The following is a 20,067-nucleotide window of genomic DNA, read 5'->3' as shown; positions in this document are numbered from 1 at the left end:
AATGTCTTCTTCCTTTATTTTCTATCAAATTAGAAAAAGTTGTGTGTACGGTTCAAAAGAAAACACTAAGCCAACTTAGAAAGTGAAAGTATTTATTGCAGAATAATTAATTTTCTTCAATAAAATCATACGCTCTATACATTTTTCTACTATCTTAGAGAAAACAAAGTGTATGTTGTGAACACAATTGCAACATTACCTTAAATCAGTTGCACAACCACCATTTTGGATTTCTGGGAGGAAGTGGGTAGGACGAAAAGTCCTGTAAACAAGCTTAGTTTTTTCATAAGAGAATTGGGTAGATGCAAATTTTGTTACTGTGGGTAGGGTACAATGTGGGTCGTAGAGTTGAGATCGATCTTAGATGAGGATTTGACTATATGAGTCGACGCTTTCTCAAAAGTGGAAAAACATTATATTTTGACCTAGCTATGTGGATATCCACATTGCGAACCTAGCTATGTGGATATCCATATTGCGAACCTAGCTATGTGGATATCCATATTGCAAACCTAACTATGATGATATATCTAATACGTTTCCAACATGTACTCACTACGAACACTTGCTAGGTAGATCAGCTCTCAATATCTTATGCCCATAATTTGATGTTTTTGGTTATTTATATAATAGCTAGCTAAGATCATTGCAAAACAACTATTTTATTTATGCACAAAGATGAACCTAATGTAAGGTCTTGTGATATAGAAGCATCAATACCTTAAAGGCTTCACATGAGATACTCTGGCTTGAGAGGTAACCTGATTATAGATATACATGGACAAGATTATGGACAAGAATAAGCATGGACAAAGTTTTCTTACACTAATGCTTTAAGGGGCGACATTGGTCCATGTAAATGGACAATCTTCATGTTATTGCACCATTTTACTTGTGCAATGTCCATTAAGATAAATCTCATACAAGATTTTGTAATAGAGGCATCGAAACCTTGACCTAAGATTCTCTAGTTTGAGAGGTAACTCAAGGATGCACATGGAGACGATTATGACTAGGAAAAGCATCGACAACTCTTTCCTTTGCTGATGCATTACTAGGTACCATTAGTCTATGTGAATGCACAATTTTGATCTTTATGGTCAAAGCTCACTTGCTTGAATAATTATGATGTTGCTGATCATTGCCCCCCTTTCCCTACCCCAACACACACATATATTACAAAAAAATTTGGCCCAATTTATTTCAACAAATTCTAGTTATCCGAGTGTTTCTCAAGTCTACAACCATATGTAGTGTAATGTTCCTTTTTTCTGGTGTTCCTTATGACATTGATAAGATGGACTTTCGGAGCAAACAAATCACAAGGACAGGTTGGTGTCGACAAATCACACAAGGACAGGTTGGTGTCGTGAGCAAGCCAGGCATTGATAAGATGGACTTTGGGAGCAAACAAGTCACAAGGGCAGGTTGGTGTCGTGAGCAAAGCCAGGGATTGATAAGATGGACTTTCAGAGCAAACAAGTCACAAGGGCAGGTTGGTGCGTGAGCAAGCCATCCGAAAATAATGGCGTTTTTTTCCTTGTTTCGAAGGCAAATATCATATTGTAAATTTTTTACCAAACTTAAGGAGTGAAAATCAAAATCAAGAGGGTCTTCGGCTAAAGAGAAGCTATTTCCAAGGCCGAGTCGAATCCATTGATAGGCTTCCAAAGCATATGGGCCAGCCCGAGTTATTCTGCTAACCTATGTCGTTCATTATGTGGAGCCGCATGTGAAATTCGGAGGAACCATCTCACAGGTGATGCCGTGGTTCATCAAATTTCGACGGCCAAGTTTGGTTGCCTGAGACTGAGGCCACATTTATTTGCATAACAAATTACTTGAAACAATCGAGCCTGAAGTTTGTGAAACCCATGGGTGTTGGAGCGCTGGAAAGCTAATCTCTGCAGATTGAAATTATCCATCGTTGGGTTTGTGGAGACCATCATCTATTAAGAGCCGAGAAGCAGGAATTCAATAGGGCTCAAGCTGAACTGATTTTTTTCTTATCCTGGGCCGCAAGTTTAATTTATCGTGGATTGGCCGAAAATTTTAATTTTATGTACCAAAGGTTTTATTAAAAGGGGCCGACTTATTTCAATATTTAGAAGGGCCAGGGTCAATTCAAAAACGCAAATTTCACGAATTTCGAGTCACCCGTGAGCATATATTAAAGACAAATGTTTATCTGGGTCGTGAAGTAAATTTCTAGAGGATAACCATTTTGAGGATCGATTTGTGAAGGCCAAATATTTCAATAGGAATTGGTATTTGTTACACCTCCTGAGCAACTATTGGAGGAACTTTTCTCAATTTTGAACAGGAGTGTGCAAAATCTGAAGCCATTCTTACAGTTGAAGAACCGCGAGAATCTCTCCCAGTTTTGTTGGGTAGAACAAGTTCAGGGGATCTGGGACGCGAGTTTCATCCTTGTGGAGGAGTTTGTGTCTCTGCAGGTGCCTGTGCGAGTATCTATTGCTCGCTGATTAAAACTGTGAGCCCTCTTTTTGTTTGCTGGTGGGTTGAATAGGACGCTAAAACCGATACCAGTGCAGAACAGACTTCAAAAAGAGGTTAACGCTCACCCATTGGTGACAGAGCAGGCGCAAGACGCCTGATGCTATTGACAGCATAATGTTGCACGTTGGTCGTGAAATTGCAGAAGCCGAGCAGTACATTGCACCGTAAAAAAGGTTTGCTTGAAAATGTTCGAAAGGAACTGAGTTTGAATCGGAGGAGCCACTAATATATCCAGAATTCCGGATTTGAAGGCACTCCTTTTTCCTACCTGCAGCAGCTCGTTGAAAGGAGACTGAACTCGTTATGATGTTGGTTGTGTTAATGTCCCTTTAATCTGAGCGTTTTCTGGGCTTGAGACATTGTATTAATTTTCTCTATGTTGAGGGAGCAATATAGCAAGGGCCATATCTTCTTCTGAAGGCTGAGTTTTCTACTGGGGACGAACGCGGAAATACTGGACTATTTCACTCCAGAAACTGATCTCAACCAACTACATCGACACAGCATATTTGCCCACTCACATATAAGGTCCTATCTCTCTATTTGCGTTGTATTTTCCAAACAGTGGACTGTCAAGAATTTTTGGGTTGCAATGTGATGGATTTGATGCATATATATTAACCGGTTTGCTAAAAAAAATGATACTTTGCCATTTCTGAGTCCACATATGTATGTCTTGATCTATAAGTCAGTAGGGGTTGATGCTTGAAAAGACATAAATGCATTATCGCTGTTGTGAGTCCATAATTGTTGTGTAACATTGCTTCCACAGTCTGTTATCACTTCACAAACCAACACAATAGTACAACCATTGATGCCTTAAACCACAATGCTTTTATGGACCAAAAACCCAAGTAGGACAACAAATTTTTCTCAAGAGGGTTCTATGCCATTCGTCAGAAAGAACACTCTGAGAGATGTGCAAAAGGGGCAGGAAATATGACACAAAATCCTTGCACTTGGGGCAGATTTGAAACACATGAGGATCACAACTAAAGTCCTTTTCAAACTAGATGAACTAGATGTACTCCTATCCGAAGTGAACTAGTTAGAAGGGAAGAAACTAATTTGGGCCTTAAAACTAGCTATGCTTGCTCTCATACAACACAAGTTCTTAGAGGAACCTTGTGAAGGGGTCAGATTTCCAATTGCATCTCGTCTTAGTAACATCATGAGACTAACCGCACTTATAGCTCCCTACAATGATGATGTTATGAAGAGAGTCTTCAAGCTGATAGTGGAAACCTGACATGACTTGGATAACTCCGTGGGTCCTACATTTGGGAAGAAGTTTCAGGTTTTGGAAATTATGGCAATGACCAGGACTTATGAAATCATGTTTGATCTTGAGTGTGATGACTTGATTCTGCAGATGTTCCAATGCTTCTTCAGCAGTAGGAGACATTATTTTGACTCAGTCAAAACACACATATAGTGCATCTATTATGGATATAATTCATAAAAAACAGATAAATAAAAATAAATGTAAATAGTATAAATAATCAAATGATGATTATCTTAAATAGTCATTAGTTAATTGAAAAGACATGTCTAAAAGATATACCCAGTCATGAAAGGATTCCTGCCTAGGTATATAAGCAGGGCCTCATTGTAACATTTCTTATCACTTGTACATTATATATATATATATATATATTATTATTATTATTACAAATACTTTTTGTGTATTTTTACATTAAAGTCAAAAAGCTATAAGTTTTGTTGTTTCAGTGGTACTAGAGCCATGCGAGTCATTGAACGTTATCTGCCGCACAATATAACCTTGCGAGTCTTTGAACGTTGTCCATTGCACAATATGCCATTACGTTTACGTTTTGAATTCATTGAGTAGTTTAGTAAAATTCAAGAAAAGCTTCAACAATTAGAAAAATCATGTGCAGAAGTTACAACACATCTAAAGGAAATTGATAATAAGGAAGATGATAGCAAAAGTGAAGAAACGAAACAAGGTGAAGCAAGAGAAGAAGATTTTGATTAAAATGATGATGTAATAGATAATGATGAATATGAGAATGATATAGATGAAGATGATGATCCAAATGAAGGTGATGTGGATGAGGATTATGTAGATCAAGATGATGATCCAGATGAAGATAATGTGGAAAAAGACTATCTTGAGAAACAAGAAGATGAACAATATCATAACAATGAGGAAGATGCTGAAGTAGACATTGATGATGATGGAGAGGAAATTTTTGAAGGGGACGCAGAGAGGATGATGATAACGGTCAGCGGGAAGATACACCGAGTTGATTTAAAGCAAATCAACTATTGAGAATTTAGAGATAAATATATGAAGGCCAACGAACTCGTCCTCCTCACCGACCTCATGGATGATTGGAGGGCTTGCCGCGATTGGGTTTCTCTAGATGGCCAACCCAATCACTCATTCTTCTACCTAAATTTTGCCAAATCTTGAGTTCATGTTGCAAATTGTGACAAAAGAATTCACGGACCAGAAGAGACGAGGTATGACTGTTGCTGAATACATCAAATATTGTTACAATCTCAATTGCAGATTTTATGACACGGACTGTGATGGGAACATAAATTACTCACCATTGCTTTATTTGAAGGATTGGCATTTTGTAAAGGAATATCTTGATTACAATGCTTACACTACAACATTTTTCTTAGATGATTGGCTCAACTTATACCTTGATTCTTACCGCACCCATGGCATTGAAGGTGTTGGTGAAGGTTTCGAATGTGATGTGTCATGCTCAGATTATTGCTTTGTATGTATGAGCCCAAAAGGTACTTGGACTCCATTACATGCATATGTCTTTAGGTCATATAGCTTGTTTGCAAATGTTTGTGGCAACAAATTCAGGCATTTTCTTTCACCCTCCTAGTCACATCTTTTGTATGACAGATACATGAAGCAAACTGTCTATGATATTTATGGAGATGTCTCAGCAACACAGTTCCCTGGATTTTTCGAGACATATTGGGTGGAGTGTATCCAAGAAAGGAATGAAATTATCTTCATACCGAGTGGTTGGTTTCATCAAGTAAAAAATGTGGAGGACACTATTTCAATAAACCACAACTGGTTCAACGCTTGCAATATTTCATGGGTGTGGAACCTCCTTGTAAAGGACTACAACGAAACATAAGAATATATTGAAGATGTAAGAAGCATAGTTGATGACTTTGAAAGCCTCTGTCAACACAATTTGGTAGCTAATACAAGGATGAACTTTGATGGCTTTTTTGTCTTTATCAGTCGAATGGCTCTTGCAAATTTTACCTAGCTCATTGATATCATGCATTCATGGGAAAGAAGATACAACAAAAATGGCATGGAAGCTTCACAAATAGAGAAATTTCAATAGATTCTCTTTAATTTGGTATCCATTCATAATGAGGAACAAATATGGCATCCACTCATTACTTTGATGGCTATAGTAAAGAGTATAAGTTTTATTTATAAGATGTGGCCAGGCTCTTTATTGAAATGGGAAGGTCAAAGGATATTAATAATCATGACCTTGATGATGCCCTTGAGAAAATATGTCATGTATCACAGATTACAAATCTAAAAATCCCCAATTTCGACATTGTTGATGAAGTAGATATCAAGACATCTACCTTTGTACTTGAAGGATTAGAGAAGCCAATATGTGATAAAATTCTAGCAAGGTACATATGAGATTCTTTAATAATATCTCATCTTCCATGCCAGAACATGAAGGAACAAAGGCAGTGTGTGACAACTTGTTAGTTGATGGCTGCTCAACCTTCTGATCTGTCCTTCTCATTGCTCCATCTCCTGTCCACCATACATAGGCGCTGTACACCTCATCGCTCCATCTCCTGTCCACTTCGTATGTCCCTGCTCCTGCATCGCTCAGATCCATTGTGCATTAGGCCTGATTCATTGTGTTCGCTTGTTAGTTCACGTCCCTGTCTGTTCCCATCCCCCCGTTCGCCACTATCCCTATTTGCCTCAACTCCTGACTCAGCATAATGGTGTGGGCAACGAACCAGGACTGGTCACTGCCGACAAGAAGTCCTGTCCATCCTCCTCGATACGAAGTTGAAGACAAATAGACATGACTCACCAGCCGAGTTTCCATTCGACTTGTTGACCAAACTATTATGGAAATAAAAAATAAACGCTGCCAGTCGATACGAAACACCTTTTGAAAAATACAGGTCACGAATTAAAACATTGGTACATAAATACATCACGTTATAAACATATAACTTAATTAAATTTTATTAATTAACTTATATAAATTGATTAATTTAATTAATTTGATTAATTTATATATATATATATATATATATATAAAATTAAATAAAAATCCCAATTCCAAGGGAATATTACTGATGAGCCCTACATGCCAAGATGATAGACAAATTATACATATCAAGATGACAAACAAAAAGTGGAGAAATTTCCAGCAATTAAGCTTTGAGGACAAAGCTTTTCGAAGAAAGGGGCAATGTTATGAATATAATTCATAACAAATAAATAAATAAAAATAAATGTAAATAGTAAAAATAATCAAATGATGATTATCTTAAATAATTAGTTAATTGAAAAGGCATCTCTAAAAGACATGCTTAGTCATGAAAGGACTCCTGCCTAGGTATATAAGCAGGGTCTCATTGTAACATTTCTCATCACTTATACATCATATATATATTAATAAATTATTATTACAAATACCTTTTGTGTATTTTTACATTAAAGTCAACAAGCTATAAGTTCTATTGCTTCACCATCTTGTCGTCATGTATGAGAGGCTGTGATGCCATTTGCCCAGAGTTGCAGTCTCGATTGTTGTCCATCTGGAGGAGAGAACAATTGATCTCACCTGCTGCTTATGAATTAGCCAAAAGGTTGGTTGAGCAGAACATTGGACTGTTCAAAAGACAGTTGACTTGGGAGGAGCTGCTTAGGTTTGGTGGATCATGCAACAAAAATGAGCTGAGGAGGAAGGGACTTTGATTCATCTACAAGCGACCTTGGGGACCTGACCATTCATGCTTGAGTGACACTCAGGATGATGAGTCACCATTGATGATTCAGCATGAGCAACATATGGTGGAGCATGAATCAACTGAGGAGGATGATGTGCACAGTATGCAGGATGGGCCTTTTGGGGAGAGCCAGTAGGAGGCTGATATTGAGCACGTGATGGAGGAGGATGAGCAACCACCCTTGGGGTCAACCATTAATGAGGAGCAGACTTATGTACAAACAGCTAGCAGGGTGGTAGTATTTGCAGACATTGGTCCTCAGGGGGTGCTGGAGTCTGACATGACAATTTTGTAGGAGATTGGTGGGCTGGAGGAGTGTGGAGTTTCTTATCAGACCAGGGAGATGGCAATGCATCTATCTTTGGGTCTACCCATTGATGAGGTGCAAATAGATGTAGTAACAGCCAACAACGCTGCAACATTTTCAGGCAACAACCCTCTCCAGGAGTACATAGACAGGGCTTGCAACATGACTTGCCCACTTTTGCTGATTATAGGGAGAGGGGTAGGATTTCTTGGAGAATTTTTTTTGATTGATCATACAGAGCATCAAGATTTGAGCATGGACCAGTATCAACCTAGTAGACATATTCCTTGCACAGGTGTCCATACTTTAGATTGACGGAAGATCATGGGCTGGTATCCTACTGATGCTACGATATTCTTAGTTAGGGGCATAGTGGAGCGGGGACCCTTAGACATGACGGATACTACATGCTCCAGTTGGCAGCAAGATGTAGGCTGGCCACTCATCAATATTTCAACACAACATCAACGTGGTGAGATTGACATTGGCCTATGCCAAGGGTTGGATTGAAGAGAGGTGATGAGTTGGTACGCGGTGGATGGAGCAACACTTATGGTTGGAGTTATAGCACAACAAGAGCCATGGAGCATTGATACTTGTTCTTGGTGGCATTGGGATCCAAGAGGATTGTTTAATGACAAGTTCAGTCAAAGATCAGTATGGGATTAGGCAACAATGGTATGTTCTATGCTTTAGAGCAATTTTACTTCAATTTCTTTATTAGCCCAATATCAAGATTTAGATTAGCAATCACATCAACATAATAGTTAAATGCAGATAGAACATAAACATAAACAGTAGAAGACAAGCCAAGACAAGAGGACACAAGATGTGGCACCAGCCAAGGACAAACCCCAATGTGGGGAAACCTTTGATCAAATATTCTTTTAGTCGTCAATAGTTCAACAGAGAGAGATAATACAATTTACAAATCTAATAATTTATAACAGCAACAAAAGAGCCCTAATCAGAAAAGCCAACGTTGGTCAACAAGGCAGATTTGAGACTCAGCAAATCGGTCAACTTCAGTCAACTTCGGCCTCCAAACAACAAGATAAAACAACCAGTGTTGCACGAAGCGCCCCCCCCGGTTCCAACCCCGAAGCGCGTCCCGTATGGAAGTGCCTAGGAAGCTTCGTCGGAAGCGCCGCTTCGGCTTTTTTAGCCGCTTCTTGGAATTTCCGAAGCGCTGGACGGAAATGCCGCTTCCATGCCTCCGAAGCGCGCTTTGTACGGCGCTTTGGAGGAGGAAGCGCACGCTTCCGTACGCTTCGGGCAAGCATGCCGCGCGCAAGGGAGACACTTTTTTTTAATTTTTTTTTTTAAGTTATGTTAACTTAGCATTAAGGGGGTGGGTTAGGGTGAGGTTAGAGTGAGGTTAAGGTGAGGAATGAAAAGAATAAAGCCCCCATTCATTCCTCATTTTATCACTCTGAGTTTATGAGAGTTGGACAAGAGAAGAGAGGAGAGGAGAAGAGAAGAGAGGAAAGGAGAGGAGAAGAGAGGAGAGCTTGGAGGAGTGAAGAAGGAGGAGCTAGGAGAAGGAGGAGGAGCTTGGAGCAAGAGCTTGGAGGACTTCATCTACAAGAGCTAAAGAGGTAAGTTCAAACCCCAAACTCCCTTATTTTTTTGACAATTTTTTTGTATTTTTCTCCTCCCTCTCCTACTCTTTCCCATTGTTTCTATTTGCTCCTTTATTTACAGGTTGTCCACCACCTATATCCATATTCCAAGATGGTGTTCTTTTGGCTTCTATGTATCATTCCACTCTTGGTTTTAATGATGGCAAAGGTGAATAGGAATAGAAGGGAAGAAACAGAAGAGGACAGTGGTGATGGTCCCAATATGAGTGACCCAATGTATGATGAGGAGGAAGGGTTTGAAGAGGAAGGGGATGAATCTGAAGGGGACACTGAAACACAAGATGGGAAAGCTACATCAACACCCTTGTGGAACTATGTGACCAAACTTGATGGTGGAAAGGGTGGTGGATCTTACAAATTTGTGTGCCCTCATGGTTGTCATGGAGGAAAACCATATTGTGGTTCATATACTCGTCTGAGGAGGCATCTTTGTGGGGTGCTGGACAGTGATGAAAAAAAGGGTCCTGTGGGGGTACAAATTTGCCCAAACATTTCAACTGAAGAAAGAAGAAAATACATCCAAATAGAGATGGCTGCACAACAAAAAAACAAGAAACAAAAAACTCATTCTGAATCAAGTGCAACCTCTAAATTTGGTAGTTGCTCATCTCCTCATGGTACTTCTGCAAGCTCTGGAGGTAGAAGAACAATAGGGGATTTCCTTAATGTTGCTGGGAGGGATGATGTGGATGGAAAGATAGTCCGTTTTCTTTGTGCTTGCGGTGTACCATTCAATGTGCTTTTCTCTCCCTATTGGCATGAAATGTTAAAGGCCATCAATGAAGCCCCAAAAGGATACAAGGCCCCCAACTATGAGAAAGCTAGAACCGTGTTATTAGAAAGAGAAAAAGATAAGGTTCAAAGAGCTTTGACACATTTTATAAATGAGTGGGTAGATTCTGGGGTATCCATTGTATCAGATGGGTGGACAAATATTAGAAACCAACATTTGATAAATGTTCTTGGTGTTTCTTCTAGTGGTGCAGTATTTATTGCATGTCATGACTCCTCCTCCATCACTGCATCTGCACAAAACATTGCAGATCTCCTATTGAAATCAATCAAAGATGTTGGTCCGAATAATGTGGTTCAAGTGATCACAGATAATGCAGCGAATTGTAAGGCAGCAGGAAAAATTATTGAGCGTACTCATCCACACATATTTTGGTCTGGGTGCCTGGTTCACACATTGAACCTTTTGATGCATGATATTGTGAAACACAAAGAATGTGGGTGGATTGCTGAGGTTTACAGGAGAGGGAAGCAACTCATTAAATTCATCACAGGGCATACAAGGGTAAACTAATTCTATGGCACTTACTCCAAGTTGCAGTTGCTTAAAATTGCAAAGACAAGATTTGCTAGTTATTACCTCACCTTTAGGCGGCTAGTGAAGGTGAGACAAGCTTTAACTAATCTGGTGTGTGCTGAAACATGGGATGAAATTAACACTGACATAGATGGTGCTAATGCAGTCAAGGACATTGTTCTTGACAGTTACTTTTGGGGACAGGTTAAATATGTTTTGCAATTCACCAAACCAATTTATTACATGATCAAGTTTGCAGATTCAAATTGACCAGTAATTGGGGAGGTGTATGAGCAAATGGATAGCATGTTGGGGCAGATTAAAGACATTGTTGAGCCTAGAGATACCACCTTGTACAATAATATTCGTGTAGAGGTGGAAAACCAATGGGAAATGCTAAATGTTCCATTGCATGCATTAGCATATGTTTTGACACCTAAATACTATCATCCATCATGGCTTTCAACACCAGCACTTGGGGGGGGAAGCAGGAGAAAACCACACCAAGATCAAGAGGTTCACAAAAAATATATGGCTGCATTGAGTAAATTAATCCCTAATGAGGAGGAGGCTGCATTGGTACGGAGACAGGTGAGCAACTATACGCTCAACAGTGGTCCATTTGGGAGCATGCATGCAATTAAAGATCGAGAGACTTTTTCTGCTCTTGAGTGGTGGAACATGCATGGAGGGGGTACTCCACTTCTACAGAGTTTGGCATTGCGGGTGCTATCACAGGTGGTAAACGCTTCTTCTGCAGAGAGGTGTTGGAGCTCTTATTCTTTCATCCACAGTGTTAAAAGGAACAGGTTGAATTTAGACCGGGCAGAGAGCTTGGTTTATGTTCATTACAACTTGCGATTGTTGTCCCATTACTGTGAAGATGCAAAGTCTAATAAAGACTTGTTGATTTGGGACAAGAATCCAGAGGAGCCCAATTTGGAGGATGGAGTGTTGCGATTGGAGAAATTAGAGGATGCTCTTATCCAGGTATGTCCATTGTGGTATGAATTTTTCAATTTTCCCTTATAAAGCATTTCTCTAATTCATGTTTTTAATTTTTTTGTTAACTAGTGTTTTTTTTTTTGCATGAATTTTTTGAGCGATTCTAGGATGATGATGACCGTGTTGATATGCCACCCCCACCCCCATCTGGTCCCTTGGTTCCTAGGTTCCATGGTTCAACACCAACAACAGGGGTTCTTCTTCATCAGTTTCAGTGCCACGACTTCCACAGCCACCATCTTCTTCATTGCCACCACGTGGAGGCCCGCCACCACGTTCTATTCGTGGTGGAAGGAGGAGAGATTAGTAGATATATTCACAATCTACTACTTTTTGTCATAGATTACTCATTAGACTTGTAGACTTGTGAATTTGAATTTTGAACCTTTTTGGCTTGGCGGTGACCAAGTGACATATTTTGTAAACATTATTATTTGAATTTTGGACATGACAAATGTTGACAGTTGCTCACTTGCTAGATAAATCATAATATGCTCTATGTTTTATGTTTTATAATATGCTTAAATGTTTTATAATATGCTTAAAAATTTGATGTATGTTTGTAATAGCTAGAATATAGATGATTGTTGTACATACTAGTAACTACAATGGGATCATGGATGCCATATCTATCTTGATTTATGCAAAAATATGCATGTTTCATGTCTTCTACAATTAATTTGGTATTTGGGATGTTTGTTTTGAGTATAAATGCAAAAAAATATAAAAAAATATATATATAGAGCAGACGCTTCCGCGGACGCTTCACTTCCTAGATTTTTGGAAAATGACGCTTCGGCGTCCCCGCTTCCAAAAAACGCTTCCGCTTCACTCTCGCTTCGTGCAACATTGATCCCAACTAGTTTGTCATACATCTCCTTAGATGTTTCCAAATTAGAAATATAAGCAACCAAATGCTTTTGAATGGAGTCTATGATAATTCTCTTAGCTTTGACCTCACCTTTCTTGTACTTTGTCTTTGCAGCAACAGGTGCATTTGAAGGAGGCTCCACCACTCTTCCCTTTACATAGTCCATAACATCATTCTCTTCCAAAGTCAAATCCAAAGTCATCTTCCATGCATGATAGTCAGATTTGTCCTTGAGCTTATCCTCGGATTTGAAGTATGATGTAGTCGCCATTGAAGCTAGACCAATATTCTTGTCCAACAACTCTTTTCTTAGTGATTGCTTTTCTCTCTCTTGCTTGGGCTTTGTCTTCACCTGGGCTCTGATACCATGTTAAATTTAGTTAACAATGGTATGTTCTATGCTTAGCACAATTACTTCAATGTTCCTTAAGCAACCCAATAGCAATTTCCAATTTAGATTTCTAGTAGCAATCACATTAACCATTAATCACATTGACAGTAAAAGTAGATAGAACATAAAACAATATGCAGAAGACAAGCTAAGACAAGAGGACACTAGATTTGGCGGATGCCAGGGGAAAACCCTTTAATCAATTCTTATTATTATTATATCAAAATGTTTAGTAGAGAGAGAGAGAGGACAAAAGTCAAATTGACTTGCCCAATTCAAAGTCAAAACAACCCTGTCAATTTCTGCAGTCTACTGTAGTCAAACTTCAGCCCTAACCAGAAAGTCAACGCTGGTCAAAGCAACAATAGAATGTCCTCAAAATAGCTTGTTCTTCCTCAGTCAAACTTGTCTTGATAAGGAGGTCAAATTTAGCCCAAAACAGCGACAAAGTCAATGGTCAAACTTGGTCAAACTACTGTATGAAATTTGTGGTCAACCTGCAATTTTGATCTACAGCCGAAGTGCATAGAATGCCTCGATTTATGTGCCAAAAATGCAGCCCGCTGAGATAGAAATAACCCCAAAAAGTTAAAGTCAAATGATTCCTGGAAGGTCACGGTCAACGCTGGTCAAACTGCAAATTTTCTATGATTTTCGGCCCTGCAATTATGCTTGTAATTTCGTCCTCCTTGTGCCACACGTGGGAGAGAGAGAATGCCCAATGATCAACGAACCAATGAGAGAAGGAGAGAATGTGTGAAAGATGAAGATGCCAAATGAGGTGGGAGGACACTTGTATTTATACAAGTCAATGAGGGTGAAGAGTCATGTCTATTGGGCTTCATGAGCCTACATGACGATGTGGCCAACCTAAACAAATAGCACATGTGGGCACAAATTCAAAATCACACTTCTGCTTGTCCAAATGAGATGATATTTATATCAATTTTGGTACTCTTGAAAAGAGGAATTTAATTCAATCATCATCTCCATCAAATGAGTTGTCCTAAGGTGAACTTGGCCCTAGTTGCCAATTTTAACAATCTCTTATATCCACACCCGATCTTTGGGTTGATTGCTACATGTCACCTATATTGGTTCCCTGTTTTCCTCATTCTAACGTGGGGGTCCTGAAACTTTACCCTAAGAGGTTGATGCAACATAAAGAAACGAAAGAACATGAGGCATAATGATAAAAAGCAAAATATTGGCTAGGATACAATAAAGTGCGTGCACAAAGGCCTAGGCTAAACTATACCCCCTTCATGAGCCCTTACCTAGTTCCTGGCTAATGCATGAGCAATGAAAATGAAAGGAACTTTGATTTCCTAACCTTGATGAACAATAAATCGCTTCATCTATAAGGGGCAAATGATGCACGAATGAAAGTTGTAACCCAAGCTATGCAAGAAAAAGAAAACCTATGAAGAAAAAGGCACACAAGAGGGGTGGTAAAAACAGGATGAGGAAAGGGGTAACTTAGGTCCCATGGTTTCTTCCGCTCAAGAATGATGGTATTTTATAGTCGGTTACAGATGATGGCATCCTCTATGATGTAAATCCATACCACTATCCACTCTATTGATTGATGGGTTGACTTGGGAATTGTTCCTCTCCTTAGGGTTGGAAGCACCGAATAGGGACTTTGGATAACCCTCCCATATCTCATGGTAACTTGTTTATAAACCCTAAGCTAGAAATACATTTGAAGATGATTCTTGTTTGAAGTATTCTTGTGCCTTTTGCATTAGATATGGTCCATTCTGACACTCTTATGGTCACTTTACCTATGATGACGATCTTACTTGATTTTGAGGGTATGTTTTAGATGTTTTCTCCTCAGTACAATTGCTACCCCTTGAGGTATTGATTGAGACTTCTCCAACACTTCAAAGAGAATGTGAAATCCCACTTGATCACCCTTTAAGTCACCATAGTCAGAATGTTGACCACTTTGAGAAGAGCATTGATCTTGTGATGGATATGTCATTGATGACGATCTCCTCCGCTCCCTTTAGAGCTTGAAACGTTGCTTATTGAAGCTAGGACGTTGCCTAGGAGGAGGATGTACCCCAGAGACCACAAGGTGCCCCTAGATTGGCACTGCACCTTCATGATGGACATTTCCCTGTTCTTGGACCAATCTGATTATGATGATGACTTGAGATCCCTTTAAAAGGGATGGTGTATATTTTTGGATGTTGACGTCATGCACTAGCCTTGTGATGTCACCCTCATGGGGCCTAGAGTGATGATGTGGGCTTGGTTAATGGAGATATCTTGATGAGGAGGGTTTGGCTTGATTATGTACACTTGTTGATGAGGAGATGGCTTTGATTGAGGAGCACTCATGTGACCCATCCTTAGCATTGCGTTTATGGAAATCTTCACCATTAGAGGATGGCATCACCCTTGGAGGGCCTTTTTCTCACATGTGTGGGCTAAAGGAGGCTTTTTGTTATGTTTTCTCATTGAGATAGCTATATTTTAGGTCGGTTTGTGACCTACGTAACTTGTAAACACTAAGTATTATTTTTAGGGATTTTAGTCTAATTTTGCCCTACTCGACTTGGCTTCCCTCATATAAATAGAGGGAAGTCAATTTAGAAGGATCATTTTGACACGAATTCTTTGTCTTGTGAAAGAATGCACACTAGTTCTTATCTCTTGGATGCAGTGGATCGGTAAAGATATTGAATTGTCTTGGAGAGAATAAAATTGCTTAGAAGTATTTTCTCTTGGATTGATGAAGTGATGCTATGGTGAATTGTCCTATTTTATTGTATCTTCTTCCATTTTGCAATGTTGTAGAATTAGATTTTGTATGAAGTTTTCATGATATATTGAATATTTTATAGCTCTAAAATTTCCTTTGCAAGATTTGTCACCTAATACCCATCAAGGAAACTTAGAATAACATTCCTTGACTTTAAATCTCCAATTGATTAAAAGTTGTTAGGGTTTGATTGAGAGATTTTTCTCTCTCTCACTCCAAACAATATCTTCCACCTTTGACAATGCCCTTTTTGACTCCATATACTCGAGATTGATAAAAGCACTAGTTTTTGTGTGTTAATATTTCAAATTTTTTCTCTTTCTTTTTTGTAATGGTAAACCTGGGTTAGATTATGGTAAAATATGCATTAAATAGCATAAAATACATTAAATATCGTAGTCCTAAGATTAGGCTTTGCATCTCTTAAATTGAAAAAGGAAACATATGATTTTTATGCATTTTCAACAATATTTATGGGGCTGACGTCTAGGGCTTAGTTGCTGTTTTGTGCATTTTCAACCATTGAAAATTTGTTATAATCTTTTCACTTGTTGGCTCATCAAATAACGCCATTGATTATTTATTGTTTGTCATTAATTGTGAGTTTTTATTTTTATTTTATTCTTTTTATATAATGTGGTTCATGAACATTAGGTGGCTGCTACTGATCCGAATGGAAAATGGCATCAACCCATGGTATCCATCCACCCATATTATTCATCGACCCATGGAATTTACCCATGGTATTGTAAATGGCATCTGCCCGTGGTATTGTAAAATCCACCCATGGTACTCATCCACCCATATTATTCATCGACCCATGGAATTTACCCATGGTATTGTAAATGGCATCCGCCCGTGGTATTGTAAAATCCACCCATGGTATTCATTCACCCATAGAATTGACCCGTGGTATTGTAACTGAAAAATACTATAAGTAACAAGTCACATTTTGTAAAAGGACAGATTGTCCGCCACAATGTAGCTTTTACAATTATTATCGGTTTTAATAAAAAGTTTCTTTGTGGTTTTTGTTTATTGGGCATTCTCCTTTTTTTTTTTCTTCTGGCAATGCAAGTTTTCAGATCTTGGGGGTCTCTCCTCCCATGATCCATTTCAATCTTTTAGATCTTGGGGGCCTCCCCCCAAGATCCGGATCAGTGGTATCAGAGCAGGTTATGATTCCATGGGAATGAGGGTTTGATGCATATTTCAGTTTCAAATTTTGCAGCAATATTCAACAAACTTCAGGCATGTGCTACAACCTCCACAGAGCACTTTTTTGGGTCAAGCAGGAAGAAATTTTTTTTTTTCATTTTTTTGCAGGATTTTTTTTTTGGGCGGCGACTTTGCAGATCAGATCTGAAACATTAGGTACAAAATTTACAAAAACAAATACCAGATCTGGATTCCTCTCGAAAAATCACCCAATTTCAAAAAAAATGGGTCAAATCGAAGTTCGGATGTGGGAGATATCGCTGATTTAAAATCAGCTATTTTATCAGAATTTTTGTGATGGCGGAACTGTTGCAGCGCGAATCTGAGATCTCAGAGTGTCCAGATAGGGATTTCCAACTCATGGGAAGATGCAAAATGATCCTTCTGCTTCTAAAAACAGGTTATAATAAATATTCTGAGTTATATTGGCCGAGTTATGTCCATTTTAACTTTGGAGCAGCATTCGAAGTGGGTTTCCATTGGAGACGTGCCCTCCCACCCCACTTTAGTAGGCACCTGCTTCACATTCATCAGTTTCAACATAGCAGCATTCGGCTTGGGTTATTTAGAGACGTGCCCTCTGTTAGCCTCCTGCTACAGCAGGTATTCATTTTTCATGATTGACATTTTCACATGCCAAATATGTCATACTTTGCAAGCTACAGTGTTCCATATTTCCACAAGAGCCATGAAGTGTGCTGGTCCAAATGCCACCGCTGTATTCCATTTTTTATGAGTTTTTCAGTTAAAGGAGAGCCAAACAGCTTAATCTTGGTCTCCCTAGGTTTCAATTTCCTGTTTTAGAATATAGAGAATGTATCTGTCCAAACAATTTAATCTTGGCAGATTTGTAGATAGGTAGAAAATCAAAGGGACCCAACTGTTTAATCTGGGCCCTGGCAGAAATAAGTGTAGATCTAGATAGGAGGAATTCAAAAGAAAATTGTAAATCTGGGTCTGCAAGTCTAAGTGCACCCAAAGAAAAAGAAAAAAATGTTAGGTGAGTAGGCTGGGTAGGTAGCTGTGGTTGCAGAATGATGATTGATAATCAATTTTGTGTTTCGAAGTGCTTTATCTTAACAGATCACAGTGCAGGCAGTTTTCATTCAAGAGAGCTCAAAGCTGGACATAACTAACTTTCCCCTTCTTCTAATTCCCCAAGTCCCTTACTAACTTCCCAAAGAGGTCAAGATCTGCTTGATTCCTCTTAGATTCATCATCATCCATATCAGTTGCCTTGGTGAAGATCTGCTTCACTCAAGGATCTCAGTTCTTTACAAGTTCTTTTCCCCAGAATTAGCCTAAGGTCCCTGACCTTGGCGCCTGCTTATCACCTTCATATTAACTACTAACAGTATTATATAACTCCCTATCAGTTTTCCCCTTTCCCCTATTAAAACTTTGTATATAAAAATCCCCTATATAAATATCCCCCCTGGCAATGTAGCCATATTTTTGTAAGTCCGGGAAAAAACGGTCCATCCGGGGCTGTTTTTAGCCCATCCGAGTCATCACAGGGGTTAGATGACACCTGGTCATGCTAACAGCCTCTTCCCTAGCCCTAAAAACCCTCAAAACCCCGCGCATTTTCAACCCCATAACCCCCATTCCCTAAGTCTAAAACCCCGCCGCGCGCATATTAACTTCGGAATATTCCTTGAATATTCCCCGCCCTAACTTCCCGCCGCTTCACATTCGCCGCCAGCCGTCCGATCGTCCTGCGCCCAGATCGACGGTTGGCGGGCCGTCCCATCTCCAAAGCGCCCGAGCTTTAGCGTCCGGGAGATGGGCGGTATTACCGCCGTACCTCCCGCCACGCGTCAAGCGCTGGGCAGTGGCGGAGCCCCCTCTGACAAAACCGCTCCCCCCCCAAAGGTGGTGCGCCACAAAACCACTTACCGCCTCCTACCCGGTGACGTCGCCGCTTACGTCACCCCCCCTCTGCCCAGTCACATGTCGAGTCATCTGCCTGCGTGGCCCCTTGCCACGTGTCATGCCACGTCACCACCCGTACATGATGACGTCATGCTGACAACATCCTGCCACATCATCATGCTGACGTCACCTGCCATACAACGTCACGTCATGCTGACGTCACGCTGACGTCATCAGCACTTTTCTGGCGCGAAGGGCAAAAATCGCACTTCGGGGCCCCAGAATCAGATTCTGAGGCAGTGTTTGATGAGCGATTTGCGCCTAATGGGGAATCTTCAGGGAATCTTTTTATTCTGCGGCCCCCAGCAAGCCCGAAAGGCGCCGAATGAGTCGTTTTTCTTTGCGAGGCACTCAGGAAGGAGCAGAAAACAGTTTTGAAGGAAACAGAGCAATGTTACTTGGGAGCGGGAGCGGAAGCGGGGAGCGGGAGCGAAAACGGGAGCGGGAGCGACCATTTTCAGAAGCTCCCGGTTTGGGAGCGAATCCGGGAGCGATTTTTTAAAAATATATATAATTTTTATATTTTTTAATTTTTGATACATATATGTCAACAAAAACATGTAGAATGATGAAATAGACATAAAAAACATAAAAAAACATAAATTGATCATTGAACCATATCACATCAATCATCTAGAAATTATAATCGTCATCAACCATGTCCACAAGTTAGTAAAATACATATTACAACTGCAACATATTGAGTCTTATAAATCATGATTCATCAAATTCAATATTAAAGTTTCAACTTCAAGCTTTCAGAATTGAAAATTCAATAACATTTATCATCATTGATCACCAAAGTTGTACTTGTAAGCTAAGTTTAACCATTACAAGAAGTAATATCGAAGATATGTCTAAGTCCTAACTTCTAACTGTTAACATGATATGAAATGTTAAAAATTTATAAAATAAACATGAATAATGAGATGAAATGAAACAACTTTAGTCTTTCACAAAGCATCATATTCATAATTCACAATCATTACCAATGAGTTATAATTGCCAAGGCCCAACTTCAAACTTCAAATTTTCATTGTCACAGTGATATAATGTTTACAAAAAATATCATAATG

General features: G+C 39.5%; 1 protein-coding gene and 1 pseudogene across 2 annotated transcripts in view; both read left to right on the top strand.

Moving 5' to 3' along the window:
• The first annotated feature begins 1,334 nt into the window (after positions 1-1,334).
• The window catches only part of LOC149251259 (uncharacterized), a 33,589-nt gene continuing 14,856 nt past the window's right edge, over positions 1,335-20,067 (top strand). The window contains exon 1 of one of the 2 annotated variants that reach the window (XM_089459317.1): positions 1,335-3,048. The gene's annotated coding sequence lies outside the window, so the exon portion shown is untranslated. The remainder of the gene's footprint in view (positions 3,049-20,067) is intronic. The other variant, XM_089459316.1, reaches the window with a different exon arrangement.
• LOC149251260 (arginine-specific demethylase JMJ20 pseudogene) lies at positions 4,258-6,727 on the top strand (annotated as a pseudogene).

The sequence above is a fragment of the Pinus tabuliformis genome, chromosome 7 (genome assembly GCF_031772625.1).
Source record: "Pinus tabuliformis cultivar Carrire ecotype Pingquan chromosome 7, CPIR1, whole genome shotgun sequence".
In the NCBI taxonomy this organism is placed as follows: domain Eukaryota; kingdom Viridiplantae; phylum Streptophyta; class Pinopsida; order Pinales; family Pinaceae; genus Pinus; species Pinus tabuliformis.
Note: the sequence above shows the minus strand (reverse complement) of the source record. Positions and strands in the feature narration are given on the sequence as shown.